The sequence below is a fragment of the Leopardus geoffroyi genome, chromosome A3 (assembly GCF_018350155.1).
Source record: "Leopardus geoffroyi isolate Oge1 chromosome A3, O.geoffroyi_Oge1_pat1.0, whole genome shotgun sequence".
Taxonomy (NCBI): Eukaryota; Metazoa; Chordata; class Mammalia; order Carnivora; family Felidae; genus Leopardus; species Leopardus geoffroyi.
The window spans coordinates 21,305,163-21,322,051 of record NC_059336.1 but is presented as its reverse complement, the minus strand read 5'-3'; the positions used below and the strand labels follow the sequence as shown (position 1 = coordinate 21,322,051).

The window sequence follows — 16,889 nt, the reverse complement described above, 5'->3', positions numbered from 1 at the left end:
TCTGTGTCCCTAGACTCTGACTTCCAACCCCAGTCCTTCTGGGACAATTCAGCAGGAGTCCTCCCGAAAGCCTGTGGGTCACCCATCTTCCTTCTCCACCTCCATTCCTGAGGGACCTTTCTGAAGCCGGAAAAACAGCTGGGCCCGTCCCTGGCGCTCCCTTGTCTGAGCACACGGGACAGCCCGTTCAGGATTTTCCTAACTGGCTGCCATCAGAACGCTTCATTTTCAGCTGAAATCTGTGATCAAAAATTGACCCATTCGTATTTTCAGAGCTCAACATGTCACCCTGATTGCCGGATGCCTCGGTTTGGTGGCATATTTTCTTAAAGAATCCTGTTGAAAGTTCTGCCCCTGGGTGGCGGTGGGGACAGCCTGCATTCAGAAGGGGTTAGGTATTAGGGAGCCCTCCCCCATCCAGCTCTTACGAACAACAAAGCTGACATTTTCGTCTCCTTCTGCCTGATTCCTGCTTCTCACCGGGTGTGACTCAAGAGAATTGAAAGTGACAAGATCACCACCCTTAAAGGACAATGGGGGCACAGACTTTCCAATCAGGAAGGGGATGCTCTTGTGCCACAGCTCAAGCTGAAGCCCTGCAGGGGTTTCGATCCTACTGTCTTCACAGCAGTACCAATTAGAAAGACCACGTTGTAGCTAAAACTGTAATTTTTAGATCCTTGCTTAACTTCTGTAAAACCTCAAGTGTTAATTTGAGTTCACAGATAAATCTTTTTGGATCCTAGATAATTTCCAAGTTAAAAACCAGTTTTAAACTTTGGTCACTGAACCCAGTTCCAATTTATCCTCAGTCTTCCACGTTTAAAACAGCTATAAATTAACCAGATGGGTGATGTGTGTAACTATAAAAATATTCAATGTAGGGGCGCCTGGGTGGCTCGGTCGGTTAAGCGTCCAACTTCGGCTCAGGTCATGATCTCACAGTCCGAAGGTTCGAGCCCCGCGTCGGGCTCTGTGCTGACAGCTCAGAGCCTGGAGCCTGTTTCGGATTCTGTGTCTCCCTCTCTCTGTGACCCTCCCCCGTTCATGCTCTGTCTCTCTCTGTCTCAAAAACAAATAAACGTTAAAAAAAAAAATTTAATAAAAAAAAAAATATTCAATGTAAGCTCAGGGAGGAAAATAGCTCGATAGTCCTCCTGTCGTCTGGTTTTCTAGAGTCTAGAGAAAACAAAAGATGTTTACTTTGCTAATGATGGTAATTAACAGAAATGGCTAAGACAGTATTAGGCATAATTGCAGGGAGATGCAAGATAACACAGGTAGTTTGCTTCAAGGAATTATTAGTTTCCCAGGATGGTAAATTCACGATGATACGTACATTGCTTTTTGTAATATGTTCATAAGGTTCATTATATTTTGCAAATAAGCCCCCCACCTTTTAAAGTCTCTAAATAATAAAAATAATATAAAAGGTTATACTGTAAACGTCCACGTTTTAGTAAGAATTTTTGGACTTGGGTTATAATACCTACCATGTTTCAAAAACCAAAAACCAGTATTAAAAATTTTTGACAAAGTTGGCTCAATGAATTTATCTGTCAGGAGAAAGGTTTGTACATCTTTTACTGCACGGTTACATGGTTGGCACATTCACAAAACTAAAATTAGAATTTAGGGGGTTTTGGTTAAATTAACTATTCTGTACCCACTTTTTTTAATCCCTGTAAAATTGACCTAGTGTTATATTAGTTTCAGGTGTACAAAATAATGCTTTGACACTTCTGTACTCTCCTCGGTGCTCATCATGGCCAGTGCACTCTTTTTTTTTTTTAATGTTTATTTATTTTTGAGAGAGAGAGAGAGACAGAGCATGAATGGGGGAGGGGCAGAGAGAGAGGGAGAACAGAATCCAAAGCAGGCTCCGGGCTCTGAGCTGTCAGCACAGAGCCTGACGCGGGGCTCGAACTCACAGACCGTGAGATCATGACCTGAGCCAAAGTCAGAGGCTCAACCGACTGAGCCACCCAGGCGCCCCAATGGCCAGTGCACTCTTAATCCCCTTCCCGATTACACCACGTACCTCCCCACCCACCTGCCCTCTGGTAACCACCGGTTTGCTTTCTATAGTCAAGTCTGCTTTTCTTCTTTGCTCATTTTGGTTGTTTCTTAAATTCCATGAGTGAAATCATATGGTATTTGTCTGATTGACGTATTTCGCTTAGCATTATAGTCTCTAGCTCTATCCATGTCATTGCAAATGGCAAGACTCCATTCTTTTTTTATGGCTGATTAATATTCCACTTGTGTCCATCCGACATCTTCCTTACTCGTTCATCTGTCGATGGGACACTTGGGTCGCTTTCCTATCTTGGCTACTGTAAGTAACACCACAGTAAACACAGGGGTGCATATATTGATTCAAGTTAGTATTTCCATTTTATTCGGGTAAATATCCAGTAGTGGAATTACCGAATCAGGTGGCAGTTCTATTTTTAAATTTTTTTTTTTAAACTTCCATACCGTTTTCCACAGTGGTTACATCAATTTACATTGCCATGAACAGTGCACAAGAGTTCCTTTTTCTCCACATCGACAACACTCATTTTTTGATACTAACCATTTTAATTCACATGAGGTGGTATCGCATTGTGGTTTTGATTTGCATTTCCCTGGTTAGTGACGCAGAGCGTCTTTTCGTGTGTCTGTTGGCCATCTGTATGTTATATCTGGCATACTCCGGATTCGTTTTAATAAAGCTCCTTATTTTTTTTTTAAAGTTAAGTTTCTAATAGGTATTTACTTTTTGCTGCGATTTTTAAAATACTGGCTCATAAGAACTTTTTCTTACATTTGAAAATTGTGTTCATATATTGCCCTCTGACAATTCTTCCCTTTCCCTTTCCCAAATTCAGAAAAAAATAGTGAAAACGTCCTTTAGTCCTAAACTGTCTTTGGGTTTCCTTGAATGGCCACCAGATTACACAAAGATTTGCCCCTATCACCTTAGAAGGGGTAAAAGATATAATTACATCTTTTTTTTTTTTTTAACATTTATTGTTAAGAGACAAAGAGAGACAGAGCATGAGCAGGGGAGGGGCAGAGAGAGAGAGGGAGACACAGAATCTGAAGCAGACTCCAGGCTCTGAGCTGCCAGCACAGAGCCCGATGCGGGGCTTGAACTCACAAACAGTGAGATCAGACCTGAGCCGAAGTAGGATGCTTAACTGACTGAGCCACCCAGGCACCCCAAGATATAATTAGATCTCATCCATTCTCTAAGTTTTAATCAACTCAAAACTCGTGAGAGCTCTTTGTTTTCCAAATTTAGGATTAAAAAAAAAAAAAAACACGCAAAACCAACAAAAGAAGTTCCATTTTCCTGAGTTATTTATGTATAGACCATATTAATATGAAAATATTTGAATAATTTTGTACTTTTCGACTTAAAAGAAACATGCCCCTGCCAAGCAAAAAGACGGGGACAAGAACGGTCTACAGAGTGATTTGAAAGTTTCAGCATCCCTGTCTATCAGTGACAGGGTACACACTTTAGGATAGAAGCCTAGAGCTACTAGTCGATCAATGTCTTCGCAGCGTATATGTTCTCAGTCCAAGGTAATCCTTCACTACATCCTCGGAAATCGTTACCCCTCAAAAGAGGCTTTCACTCTCTTCCACTCTGACCACCTACATTCGTCACAATTGTTCAGTCTTACCGCCAGTAGAGGTAAATGGCTGTGGTCTTCAACGCTGGCGGGAAAAATTTAAAAGCCTGACCAATGATGTTTCTCGTGCATGGCCTGTCTACAGCCGAATTCTGAGAAAATTGTGTAGTCTGAAGCCAAAGCCTCATGGCCCCTATACACCCCTCCAAATGGATGGTATCAATGGTCTCCAATAAGGAGATAAGTGTTTGCGTCATTATATATTCATTCAAGGACAGATCCAAGATTTCTTTTCAGAAAATCACAGCTTTGATAGGGACCGAGAAAAGTTCATGTTGTAACAGGCAAATAAATCCTTATTGAGCTCTGTCCCCCGTGGTCTTTATCAGACTATTACCGTTTCCCATTTCTCCTTGAGGCAATTTCGTTTGATGTTTTCTCGAAATGCGCTCATTGGGGCGCCTGGGTGGCGCAGTCGGTTAAGGGTCCGACTTCAGCTCAGGTCACGATCTCGCGGTCCGGGAGTTCGAGCCCCGCGTCGGGCTCTGGGCTGATGGCTCAGAGCCTGGAGCCTGTTTCCGATTCTGTGTCTCCCTCTCTCTCTGCCCCTCCCCCGTTCATGCTCTGTCTCTCTCTGTCCCAAAATAAATAAATAAACGTTGAAAAAAAAAAAAATTAAAAAAAAAAAAAAGAAATGCGCTCATCAAAATATAAATTTTTATATACAAAAAGTGATCTATATCATTGCCTAGATTTGGCTTTACTTTCTGCTCTAATTTTTATTCGCATTACTTCTATTTTCTTTTTTATTACATATTAAATCTCGGTCTTCTATTTCAAGCTTCGAGGCTTAAATTTCTTAGTAATTACTTGAGCTACAATTCACAAACTTCGGTATGTAAATTTTTATTATCATTCCGTTGTTACTATTTCTAATTCTGCTTGCGGTACCGTCTTTGATGAGGCATTTTCAATATGTTTTTAAATTTCCCAAACATAGGGATTTTTTTCAGACCGGTTTTTGTTGTTATTGCCTTTCTATTGCAGTGCAAATGTAGTTCATAGGACACAGGTTCTTTGGTATTTGCCTCATGTTTTATAACCCAGAATATGAACAGTATTTATAAAGGCTCTTTATATGCTTGAGAAAAGCATGTATACTCTAATTTGGAGATGTTTTTAAGCATCTATTATTATGCAAACCTTCTGCTGTAAAAGGAACGGAACTATTTTTGATTGCCCACAAATTTCAGCATCAGAAGTGAAATAAGTCAGTCAGAGAAAGACAGATACCATGTTTTCACTCATATGTGGAACTTGAGAAACTTAACAGAAGACCATGGGGGAAGGGAAGGGGGGAAAAATTGTTAGAGAGAGGGAGGCAAACCAGAAGACTCTTAAATACAGAGAACAAACTGAGGGTTGATTGGGGTGGGGGCGGGGAGAGGAAAGGGGAAAATGGGTGATGGGCATTGAGGAAGGCACTTGTTGGGATGAGCACTGAGTGTTGTCTGTAAGCGATGAACCACGGGAATCTACCCCCAAAACCAAGAGCACACTTCACACGCTGTACGTTAGCCAATTTGACAATAAATTATATTTTTAAAAAAATTAGGGGCTACACCATGAAAGCCCCCAAGGCCCAAAAGAAGTATGATCAATTTCGGTATGGTGCAGAGAAACCTTCAATAAATAATAGTAATAGCTATCAGTTATGACGTATTTCCTAAAGGGACACACTACACAGGCTTTCACATGCATCGGTCTATTTAATGCCTACCTCACCCTACTCTTGTAAAGGTGTGGGTCTCATTTTACAAGAGGAAACCGAGGTCAGGTAGTGGAAACTTGCCTTATGCCACCCAGGGGGTGGGGGTTAGACTCAGGTCTGTGTGACCCCAAAGCCAGTGACCTTACACTCCTGCAGGCGGCCGCCCCAACTTTGTCCACCCACACTCAGAACTACCCAAAACATCCCAGCAGGGGACGTCGCACCACTGGGGGCTCCTAGAGTAACAGCCTTTCTGTAAAGGTGTCTAGCAACACTCTTCGTTCACGTAATTTGCCCTGAACTCACCTTCTAGACCAGCGCTGTCTGACTTCACGTTAAACAAAATTCAACCCGGGTCAATTTGAAGATCTAGTCGGGGCTTTATTAAACAATGAGTCGGGCAGCATCCCACCCAGCCTGGAGAGGAGAGACGTAGGGCAAGAGCCATTTGCAAACGAATGCTTCCAGGCAAGGTTGCTTTCCCTGAGGGGGAACAGGAGGGGAGTCTCATCATGCAGATGATTTCATCTTCCTTTGGGGATGGAGAGAGCCCATGCAGTGGACTCACAGGCACCCATCAGAAAAATTTCTGACCGGTTAAGACTGCACTTCCGCGGCGAGCTGACGCTGTATTTCGATCAGGTATTAAGCCTGGGTTTGGGGACTTGGCCTACGTGACGCCATTTTGGGCCTGTGAGTTTTCTTTTTAACACTTCTTGCAGTGACAGGAACAGTCTATGCATCTGCGCGCCCGACACAGCAGACGCTTGTGGCCACCAAACATCTGAAATACAGCTGGTGCAAGGGAAGATGTGAACTTCACGTTTTTATTCGTATCAATTTAAATAAACAGCCACGCATGGCTAGCGGCTCACCCTGAGGGGCTGCAGTCCTATAAGCTCCGTGAGGCCTCCTGTGAGGCCTCCTGTGTGTTGTGTTCGGAGCAGTATCCCCAACCTATAGCAGTGCCCAACAGAAGTGCACCTTCCAGACATTAAGCATATAAACAACCCATGTAGAGACCTTTCAGGGATACTGTGAGAACCCAAACGTATTCCCCATCCTATCCCCACTTTCAGCATGGGCTCTGGCTCATACATAAACGTGCTTCTTTTTTCTCGTAATGAATGAAACTTCACTCTAATCAGCTCTCGTACTCCCAGTTCTTGACTGTACGATGGAAATCTCCCATTACCTGATCCATCGGGCCCTCCAGTAAGCACACAATTCCCGGCAAGAATCATACCTCCCTGGCCTGAAGCCTGGCTCCTGGGTCACCTTGGTTGTTGACGCTCTTCCCAGATTTGTTCAGGCCCTAAAGACTGGGGATGGCTCACGCTTCACATGCCCCAAGCGCCGCGAGGCAGGCATGACCTGGCACCTGGCGTCCCCGTGCACACTTGTGAAGTCCGGACCCGTGTTGTGCTGCTGCGTCTCCACAGCAGCCAACACTACCAACTTCCGGCAGCTGACCAGAAGTCAAAGGACGGTCCACGGAGAAGGCAGAAAAAAAGACACTTGACTTCTGGATGCCGCTGTCGGGAACCGGCCGGCAGAGTGAACACCTGAGACGCGGAGAACGCCTGCCTCCCACAGGCGCCCGTCAAGGTATCAAACTCACTGAGGCAAGTCTGATTTCCAATGCAGAAACGGGACAACGCGGCCTTTCATCATGGCCTTTGGGGACTATTTCCTCACATAGACCCTTCCATCTTTAAGATGGGAATTAAAGGGGCGCCTGGGTGGCTCAGTCAGTTGAGCGTCTGACTTCGGCTCAGGTCATGATCTCACGGTCTGTGAGTTCGAGCCCCGCGTCGGGCTCTGTGCTGACAGCTCAGAGCCTGGAGCCTGCTTCTGATTCTGTGTCTCCCTCTCTCTGCCCCTTTCCCGCTCATGCTCTGTCTCTCTCTGTCAAAAATAAATAGACATTAAAAAAAATAATAAATAAATAAATAATAAAATGGGAATTAAAAAGTTCACGCTTGCACATCCTTAGCACATCATCACCTTACTGCAATTACTGATTTACCCCAATTATCTCCACAAACACCTGACCGTGAGGATACCCCCCCAGGTCCACCGATGACAGTTACTCCACGCTCACCCTGCCCCCTCTACTCAGTAACCTGCCCTCTGAGGCTGACACCATGTATTTCATACCCCAGGTAAGTTGACTAACTCGTCCCAATTTGCCCAGGACCTGCCTGGATTTAACAATGAAAATCCCAGGTCCTCGGAAATCCCTCAAACCCAGCCAAACTAGGACAGCTGGCCACACGGGCAGGCATTTATACTCATGAGCCAGGCCCCAGAACTCAGGCCACCCCAGCCTCCTCGATGGCATCACTGCCTGCCTCACTCCAGCCCACCCTGTCACCCCCCCCCCCCCCTTCCAGAGCCCTGGCCTGTTCTTCAACACCCTTGACTTTTTCATGGGCCCTCAATCTGAGCCAACTCTACCAGCACCTGGTCACCTCCTTGTCCTAACTGAACACCTCGAACAGTAGCCTGGGTGCCAAGCCTCAGGAGCCTAACAGGAAGAGGCTCACGGGTGAAAACACGACTGGAAGGCAATCCATTTCTCGTCCAGCCTCAGCAGCACACAGCTTGTTAGATGACTTAAAAGGCAGACACGGCAAGTCCGTAAGGTTTATTGAATGGGTAGGCAGAGGGGAAAGTGACGAGCAGCTGGAATGCAAGAGGAAAACGTTCGCTCATTCAAGTCATTCCAGACACAGCAGAGGGAGGCGGAGCTGACCTCCCGTCTACGGCTTCTCGGGGCACGGCTGTTCCGACTCAGAGCCAGCTGGAGCGGACCCGGCCGCAGCCCCAGCACCTTCCCTCTGATGTCACGCGCGGAGCCAAGGGCTGCTCCGAGGTGCTCTGAGCGGACAGCACGGGGTGCTCTGGGGATGCTTCGCATAGAGGACTCCCTCTCTGTTCTCTGCCCCTCTGGTGACTACTAATGGCACCGAGAGAACCTACAAGAAAGGACAAGTGAGACCGACGATGATGATGATGATGGTTTGGAGTTCCCACCCACATAAACGCAAACCAGCTTCCCCGCTGCCTGTGGGTCTCCGGCACTCAGCACTAACTCACCTCGGAAAAAAGTCTCAGCGAACACACATCCCACGTCATCCCGAGGGTCAATGACTCACGGCCTTGGGACTTACTTCAACAGCCTCCGGACCGAAGGCTGACCTAAGAGGGAGAAGAAGCATATAAGCATTTAATCTCCAGGCCACCTTCTCCCCAAGTGACATCACTGAGAAGGTCCGCATCAACCAGGCCTAAGCTCCCAGTTTACATGCGCCAAACTAGATTGTCACCAAGATAAAAAGGATGATAAAAGAAAAACATCTTAAAAATCCAGTTTTTATAAAAAATCGCTTTCTTTCTAGGAGTTCACGACCAGGGCAACTGACCACACAGAGTAATTCTCAGGGAGACTGCTCAGCGCTCACTGTTGGGAGCTTGGCACTGAGGAACCACTGCATCTTGACCAAAGGGATGGACCCTCATCCTCAGCAGCTCTCCCACACACGTTCACGACTCGTCTGCCCAGCCTGTCACAAGGCCCCAGCAGCTGCCATCCTGTTCTGCGAAGACCCACTTAACACGGCCCGGCCGTAAAAGGCAAATGCCAGATAAACTTCCAACAAAGACTTGTTCTGGTGAGGTGCCCTGACCCTTGAAGGTCAACACTGCCGGGCCCATTTGAAGGATAAATGAAAACACGTCATGAACGCTTGAGAAGATTACACAAGTGACTCCCAACTCAACCTGCAGGACTCCACACCCAGGGGTTTGAATGGCCAGGCCTGGAGTGGGGGGTAAGGGTGATATAAAATGTCTTCAGGATGGTCACCATTGTCCCTTGAATCCTCCAGCCTGGCTGAGGAGCCCAGGACCAGGAACTAGGCTGTGGGACAGGACAAGCCCCTGACGCAAAAGGCGTGGAGAGCAGGTCTGAAAGGCAAGGGGACCTCAGGGTTATCAGAGGACTCCTGGGCACTGGGTGGTTCACATACACTATTCTCACTACCTCCACATCATCGTGAGACGGAACAAAAACATGTGGCCGGGCAGGATCCCACTGCAAGCACGAGACCTGAATGCAAACAGAAGGGGTCTCAAAACTAGACAGGAGCCCCCAGGCCAGAAATCTGGGATGGATACCTTGACCTCGCCTCCAACCTCACCTCACTTCTTACCCGGGAGCCAAGACATGCCTCCCAGGGGCACCCGTTGTATCTGAGTCTACAAAGCGAAGGCACCGTCGCAAGGTTTCTGCCTCCCTGAACACAGGGGCAGCGCACAGAATGAGATGCAGACGGTCAGCCTGCTGTCGACGAGGACTACAGAGTGCCCCGTCTGCAACATATACCCTCACTGACACGAATCAGGAAGCAAGCTAGGAAATCTGGAGTCTACAAATAGATTTCAAAGATCCACAGGACTCAGAATTTCTTCTTCAGTCAACCCCGGGGGTCACCCTTTCCAAAAGAACCCACAAAGCACAGATTAAGTCAGTGAAGGGAGACCTACAAAGAGGGTGATCCATCAACACATCCTTCTCCTGTCGGCGAGTGACAAGAGAACTCCTCGGGCTTCTGGCTGACCGTGACAAATGAGAACTATTTCTATTGACTCAGAATTGATAGAACTCCTCCTTGCCCCTACAGCAGGCCCCACCTTTGTTTTTCTTTCTCCATTTATTTAACGTTTCTGACAGCTCCTGGAGAAGCAATGCATGCTGTGCTCAAGAGACAGTCAAGGAGCAAAGACAACAGACACACGAGCGCTGAATTCACACACTGCCTTGACTAACGTGTTCTTGCGGACTGGCCTCGGCTCCTGTAAATTCAAACAGCAGAAGCCATGATTTCCAATTCTTACGTGTGCCCTCGGGCACTATGTGAATTTATTCCAGAGTGAAGTCCAAATTAAAAGGTAGGCTTGTTTCTGACAAGAAAATCCGTAACGTGGAAAGACAGAATGAGCCCCACAGGTCGGGGGGCTAGCCCAGTTACCACCTCACATGGGGGCCAGCTGAGGCCCCAGCTCAGAAGGGAAGGGCAGGGGGAAAAAGCTAGTGTGGGAAAGCTCCAGGGTTTGGAAAGGGTGGCTGGACCCTTCAAACACGGGAACTTTTCTCGGTGACTCCTCTCCCTGCACTACCAATGACCAAGCCACAGGCAGCCTACAGTCACTTTCAGATACGGGAGCAGAAAAGGACAGAAAGAGCGCCAGGAAGGATGGCTCACAAAGCCAGACATGCATGCCTCAGAAACTGGACCAAGGTCTCTAGTGCCTAAATCTACAGGCTTTCCCTCACAGCACGGTGCTGACACCAGGAAGGAAGCCCTTCACCAGCGCGGCTTTCTAGAGGCCTGTCCCCTCTCACTATGTGGGGGATTGCCTCCCAGCCAGGACACAACTGGGAACTCATGGATGCCCACTCTCATCTCGCTGCCTCATCCAGACCCCAGGGCACACGTGTGTGACTTTACAGATGCAAAAAGACACAATTCCAGAGAAGGCTCCAAAACCTTACCTCGGGGCATTTGTGGCCTTGCGCCTGGCTGTAAGACACCTCTCATGGAGCCTCTGGACATGCAGATCCACCTGCAAGAGACAAGGCGTGAATGAGCACTCACAACAGGCGGGGGGGGGGGGCACAGAGGGTACCTGGCACAGCGGCCAGCGGATTCCAGCACCCACAAACGTGGGCCATTGCTACCAGGACTTGGACAGCCACACTGCTGTCTCAGGAACAAGAACAACTGAACTCTAGGAAGGGACCTGGGGAACACGTGTGACAGAAGTAATGTCAGTGTTATCCTACGTACCCACGATCAATTTGTTGCTAAGCAATCCGTATCAAAAAGTTGTCAAGGCCAGGTTTTGGAGAGCGAGCCACGCTGACCGGCAGCAATGAGCCTGGAGCAGGAGGGGTAACGGGTGGTGGGAGGGCCCCACGTCCTCCATCTAGTGCGTAAGGGCTGCCTACGTACGCATTCTCAACGACGACGTCCTGCCCAGCTGGGGTACTACTCCCTTCCTTGCTCCTTAACCTAAGAGCAGAGGGAACGTTACCCCCAGTGGACCACAGGCCCAGCCCGTGGCCAGGACAAGAGAAACACTTCCAAGGAGAGCAGGATGCCTCAGCCTTGAGCGGGTACGGTCTCCCCACTGACAGTCCAGAGTGGGAAAAGCCCATTGCCTCACCGTGTAGCATCTCGATCTCCCCCACCTTGTTCTGTTTTGACCCAGTGCTACATGTCAGACACCAAGATGGAGACACTGCCCTCGAGATCACAGCATAGGGGAATGACAAGCAAATCACCAACATCAAATGTGTTCAGGGCTGAGCAACGGGGCTGAGGGTGTGGGAAGCAGTGCAATGAGAAGGCAGAGAATGCTTCCCAGGGAGAGCCCTGGGGGAAGAGGGACCCCTGTCAGGATTCCACCACCGGCCCATGAACAGAAACACGCTGAGGCAGGGCCCTACTCGGCAAAAGGCACTCAGTGAGCCACCCAGCGCCAAGTACCAGAAAGCAATACAAATCAGCGGACAGAGAGATGTGTACGAAAGCTCCAGAGTTTGGAAGGGACAGGATGGGCCCTTCCAACACGGGGAAACGCTTTCGGCAATTCCTCTCCCTGCACTATCAATGACCAGGGCACGGGCCGCCCACGATCACTTTCGAATGCAGGAGCAGAGAAGGGCAGTGAGTGGGCCGAGAAGGGAGACCTCGGACAGCAGCCCAGGAACTGAGTTGAACTAGGAGCCCAGCAGACAGGCCAACGGCCAGATTTACAGCCTAAGATCACAGAAGCTTCCCCTTATTTGCACGGACAATTTACCGCTCCCTACCAAGAGGTGAGGAGACTGTGCAGAAATACTGAGGATTCGTGGTTCTGAAAGACTGGGTGTGGGTGATCACAGAAGAGCGCTCAGGTTCACGTAAGAGCACTCAGCTGGAAACCGGAAAGGAGTCTAGGTTTGCCTCTAAAACGCAGCCCTCTCTCTGTCCATCCCGACACCGCTGCTTGCCTCTCAATGTCACAGCAGCCTTCATCAGGGGCTCTCAGGAGCAGAGGAGGGACCTGACCTCTGCCTACCAGCCTGAGGGGACACAGACAGCTGGGAGCAGCGGGAAGGCACTCTTTCCCACACCTCATCACCTGAACCCCTCCAGCCTCACAGCCCGCACAAGACCTGAGCTCTAGAGAATCCCACTTACCTGGGACCTCCCGATCCACGTTCTTCTCCGAGGTCGCCCTTCACAAACATGGAAGAGCAGTCACGACCCACTCCTGCAAGAGACAAGAAGCCCGTGGCACTGCTTACACGCCCAGGAACCCACTATCTTTACCAACAGGAAAACACTGGGGGAATCTGGGTCTTAGGAGGTAAGCACACTGAAAGCCTGCCTCCCTCCCTCCACCTTGTGCTCGGTCACCTAAGGTTGTCCCATTTTGGAACCTCTGAATATAGAAAGAACCCTGCGACTTTTCCTTTGCCTGCGTTACCAACGACCAAGAAAAAGGCAGCCTGTAATCACTTCAACGCAGGAGCAGAAAAGGACACCGGGCTGCTGAAATTAGAAACCAGTGTCAGAAGACCACAGCTGTGGCTCCGCCACCAACTCAGACACAGGACCCACTCTCGTTCTCCCTTTTTAAAGCCTCACAGAAACTGTGCTGAGCCAGGCATAGAGCGTACAACAAGACAACAGGTGCCAAGAGGCACCTAAAAAAAGGTGGTGAGAAGTGTGGGAAAGCTCCAGGGTTTGGAAGGGACAGAGGGGACCCTCCAAACACGGGGAAGTGCTTTCTGCAAGTCCTCTCCCTGCACTATCGATGACCAGGACACAGACAGACCATGATCACTTTCGAATGCAGGTGCAGAAAAGGGAGAAAGTGAGCCAGGAAGAGAGAAGGCCCTATAAGCCCCCAGCTGCCCAGCCAAGCCCAGGACCCTGAGCGCCATCACCATCTCATGTAAAGACTCCATCTCCCGTCATCAAGAGGGGGCACGTGAAGACCAACTCGCGGCAAAAACGCCTACACTGTTTAGTCCCCCACAAATACAGACGGACGATCTACTATGCGCCACCAACCGTGGGCTCAAAGACAAAGAACACAGACAAGACTTCTGTCCTCCCAGAGCTCTGGCAGTTTCCCCACTTAAAACACAGTGGAGCTCAGAAGGACGTAACCTAGCCAACGTGATGCGCTGGCCACAGGCTGAGGCAGGATCTGAACCCAGACCTCTCTGGCCCCCAGACACACCCCCATCCACCACACCAGGCCTCCTCAGGGCTTTCTCAGGACCCGCAGGAGCTCCAGGACGCCCCCCACCCACCCAAACCCCCCACCGTGGTGTGGCAGGAAGGCAACGAGTCCCCTGCTCAAGGATCTCCTGAGCAGCAGCACTTACCCAGGCCTCACCCCCTGGACACCGCGGGGGCACATCCGGCGCTGCGGCTCAGGGTCCTGCAGCAAAGAAGGGGGCGCTGCTGACACACAGCCCCCAAAGCCGTCCAACGGAGAGTTTCCATCTGCTTCCAACGGAGCCCCAGAGCCCGCAACGCCTACGCAGGAGACAGCACGGGGAAGGGGCTTTAGTGCAAAACAAAGACACCGGAATCGGCCTCTGACGCCCTGGGGCCCTGCGAACGCCCCCAATTGAAAACTCACGCAACCGCTCTGCACAACGGGGGTTTTAACGCCTTCTCTTAAAGGCTGTTGACAAGAAAACGGGTTAACGCTCACATGGTCACTTCGTGGGCAACCGATAAAGCGCTTTGGGGGATTCGAGGCCCAGAGCCGGAGGTGGGTGTGTGCGTGAAAATCACGCGGCCCCGGGAGCTCTTCAGGCCCGGGGCCACACGGGGCTCCGCACCACTGGCGGCGGCACTCGGCCCGCGCGTCGCCGGACCCGCTTCTGGTAGTTGGCGGGACCCGAGTCTTCCCGGCGGAGGGGTGAGGGGGGCTGAGGGCGTGCGATCCGACCCGGGACACGCATCCTGAGAGGTCCACACCGACCTCTCGGTGGAGGAGCTGGGCCCGAACCCAGGGGCGAGGCCTGGAACCGCGGCTGACCTCCGCCGGCTCTCCCCGACTCCTCGGGCCTCAGTTTCCCCGAAAGGTGGTGGGGGGGCAGACCACGCGCCCAGCGATCCCCGCAGTGGACTCACCCCGGGCAGCCGCGACCTATGGCGCGGGACAGCGGCCGTAGACACAGCCGACAGTGCGGGAAGCTGCGGATGTCTAGGGATTGCGGGAGATGGAAACCGGCGGCGTGGACGGCTCGGGAGAAACGCCAGGCGACTACAGCAGCAGAAAGCTCCTCTTCCGCCCAGCGCCGGCGGAAATGCAGCTGGAGCGCGGGTGGCGTCCTAGAGCGGCGTTTCCGGGAGGCGGATCCGGCGCAAACGGCCCTGCCGCGCCCCCTGGTGGCGCGGAGCTCAAATTCTGACTCCGTAGGGCTTGGAATAACTTCCAAGAGCAGCCTGAAATTTGGGAAATAACATTCACTCACTTGTTTTGCTTTTCTCTTTATTCTGTTTTTGCCACTGATTTGTCATTAACTTATAGAAATGGTTGCTTTTCCACGTGAGCAGCTGTTATCAGCAAGAGCTCATGCTGATTGCAGGGAGTTTGGACCATAGGGTTCTTGCCTGATTGACCGCTGTATTCATAGTACCCAGTTTGGTGGCTGGCACAATTGAATAAGTGAATGAATTCTGACCATATATTTGGACATTGTCAGAATAAAATATCGTTCTGCTGCCCTGAAAGTAGAACGTGAGAGTAACAGGAAATAGTGGGCAAGTGCTTTGCTAAACTTAGTCCTAAAAATGAGTCTTTGAAGCAGTAGGGGTTTGATCAAATTTGCAGAGTGGCAAAGAAGATGAATAGAAGCCCCATGCTCCCGAAAGGACACTGCAGACAGGCATGAGACGGGGCTCATGGCTCCCAAATCTCACAAGCACTCACACTGCCAGCATCCTGGGCCACGTGTACCTCTCGAACCTGCCGCAACCCTGCCATTAACTCAGCCCACATTCTGAAGTGTAAACTTCCGTGTGCCTGAGGAGGGGGTTCCCCCGGTCAGATTCCTGGTGCTAACCAGGTCAGCACAATGTGGAAATCCAGGCCTGACGGATGCAACCGAGGAGGGCGGTGGGGGGGTCTCTGAAGGTGAAGCACAGAGCAAAGGGCCAAAGCATGGTAGTTGCTACCCTTTAGTATTTCTGAGAAAGCTTCTGTCACTGTGAGGACACTGTGGGATTGTTCAGGAGGTTGAGAGAATGTGCTGTGTTTGAAAAGGCAACACTCTCAGTAGAAATACAAGGCTACCCACATGTGTAATTTAAAATGTTCTAAGAGCCACGTTAAGAACATACCAAAAAAAGGTGAAATTAATTTTAATAGTAGATTTCATTTAACCCAGTATAACCAAAATATTATTTCAGCAGGTATTTTTAAATTTTAACGTATTTTTTTTTAAGCAATTTTTTTTTTTTAATTTTTTTTTTCAACGTTTATTTATTTTTGGGACAGAGAGAGACAGAGCATGAACAGGGGAGAGGCAGAGAGAGAGGGAGACACAGAATCGGAAACAGGCTCCAGGCTCTGAGCCATCAGCCCAGAGCCCGACGCGGGGCTCGAACTCACGGACCGCGAGATCGTGACCTGGCTGAAATCGGACGCTTAACCGACTGCGCCACCCAGGCGCCCCTAAATTTTAACGTATTTTTAAATGATTAATGATCACTGGGTGTTGTATGTAAGCGATGAATTCTGGGAACCCACTCCCAAAGCCAAGAGCACACTGTATACACTGTATGTTAGTTAACTTGACAATAAATTATATTTTAAAAAAATTATTGATGAGATATTTGCTATCTTTTTTTCTCTGTACAAAGTCTTTGGAATCTGGTGCATGTTTAACACCAACAGCACATTTGGACGAGCTGCATTTCCAGTGCTCCATAAGCCACCGTGGCTGCTGGCTGCTGTGTTCATCAGCTTTTGGATCAGCCCTTTTGAGCCAGAGGAGTGAAGAAGCAAGCAGGAGGCTGAGAGCATGTCCCTTCTACAGTCCCAGCACCCCCATGAATCTGGGACATTTTAGACAGGGCAGGGCCTCCCGCATGGCTCAGGTTGGGGGCCTTATTGTCCTGAGCTGGAGATTAAGGCAAGGGTGCCCTAAGAAGATTGCGAAAGAGCAGAGCAATGATTCAATCCTAGATTACTCTCCTGCACCCTTTGCTCCCATGATGCCAGGGAAGGGATCTGGGGCAGTTTATTTGTGCATCCCCGGTGCCTGCAAGAGGCTAGGATTCTAAGAGGCGTGGCTGATGCTCATTAATCATTAGTGTAACAGGATGTTAAAATGGCCATTTCAGCAAGACACCAAGGTGACATACATAGGTAGGCATGATAGAGATAGGATATAGGTAGGGATGAAC

At 49.6% G+C, this 16,889-nt stretch overlaps 1 long non-coding RNA gene and 3 other non-coding genes across 5 annotated transcripts; all 4 read right to left on the bottom strand.

Annotated features, from left to right (window-relative positions):
- Window positions 1–8,032: 8,032 nt before the first annotated feature.
- Window positions 8,033–14,797, bottom strand: LOC123580223. 2 transcript variants are annotated; one of them, XR_006703190.1, is made up of 6 exons: window positions 14,610–14,797; window positions 13,850–14,003; window positions 12,651–12,723; window positions 10,958–11,028; window positions 8,500–8,601; window positions 8,033–8,378 (listed from the first exon to the last, which is right to left on the bottom strand). It is a non-coding gene; the product is annotated as an uncharacterized LOC123580223 (long non-coding RNA). The 2 variants fall into 2 exon arrangements; XR_006703191.1 differs by lacking the exon at window positions 14,610–14,797 and adding an exon at window positions 14,185–14,603.
- Window positions 10,497–10,627, bottom strand: LOC123581761. The gene has a single exon (XR_006703993.1). It is a non-coding gene; the product is annotated as a small nucleolar RNA SNORA71 (small nucleolar RNA).
- Window positions 11,989–12,121, bottom strand: LOC123581757. Its single transcript, XR_006703990.1, has one exon. It is a non-coding gene; the product is annotated as a small nucleolar RNA SNORA71 (small nucleolar RNA).
- Window positions 13,181–13,313, bottom strand: LOC123581759. Its single transcript, XR_006703991.1, has one exon. It is a non-coding gene; the product is annotated as a small nucleolar RNA SNORA71 (small nucleolar RNA).
- Window positions 14,798–16,889: the final 2,092 nt, after the last annotated feature.